Genomic DNA, 871 nt, shown 5'->3' with positions numbered 1-871 from the left:
GCAGAGGAAGTTCAAATGGCCAAAAGACACTTAAGGTCATGCTCAACCTCCTTAGCGATCAGGGAAATGCAAATCAAAACAACTTTGAGATATCAAATTCTTTTTATCCATATTTTAGTACTACAATTTTGGAATCCACAGTAGGATGATAAATATGTTCATTTTGTTTCTTTATATGTAATGTAGCTGTTCTTAGTAGCATAATCTTTTGCTTATAGGAACATTATTTGGATTAAATATGGAAGTATGTTTTCCAAACATACAGCACCAGGACTGACCTGCTTACTACAGGTAGGTAATGGGCAAAATGAACATTCAGATCCAGGAGATCCTAAACTGAAGGCTATGTAAAATATTGGGTGTGAAATTCAAAGAGCACTAGACAGCCAATCTACTGACCTCGTAGTAGGCCCAGCCTCCCTGGTTAGGGTCCAGCAGGGCCGGCACCAGAGGTAGAGGCACCAATTTCATTGTTGGAGGGGTTGCTCAGGAAGAAATTGTGTCCATATTCTGGGAATCCAACAATGAGCTTCTCAGCTGGGACTCCATTGTTCTTCCAGGAATTCATGGCATACTCCTGTAATGTAGGTTAGGTACAGGACCCAAACAGTCAGTGGTCAGTATTTAATTATTACTGTAATTAATAGCTCCCTGTTTTAGCAGGCAAATTATATGATGTTCATAACCAATGGATTTATTCCTTGATATTTTCTTTTCAAAAACTTTTGATGAAGTTATAGTTCATGAGATATGGCCTGTAACTTAAGAATATCTTTGTTTAAGGTCTGATCTCCAAAATATATAAAGAACTCAAGAAACTAGACTTTAAAATGCTAATTAACCCAATTAAAAAATGGGGCACTGAAATGAA

The 871-nt window shown here is 37.2% G+C and overlaps 1 pseudogene; it reads right to left on the bottom strand.

The window, feature by feature from the left end:
- Window positions 1-424: 424 nt before the first annotated feature.
- The window catches only part of LOC101988699, a 31,457-nt pseudogene continuing 31,010 nt past the window's right edge, over window positions 425-871 (bottom strand).

The sequence above is a fragment of the Microtus ochrogaster genome, unplaced genomic scaffold, assembly GCF_000317375.1.
Source record: "Microtus ochrogaster isolate Prairie Vole_2 unplaced genomic scaffold, MicOch1.0 UNK60, whole genome shotgun sequence".
Lineage (NCBI taxonomy): Eukaryota > Metazoa > Chordata > Mammalia > Rodentia > Cricetidae > Microtus > Microtus ochrogaster.
This window is presented reverse-complemented; position numbering and strand designations above follow the sequence as displayed.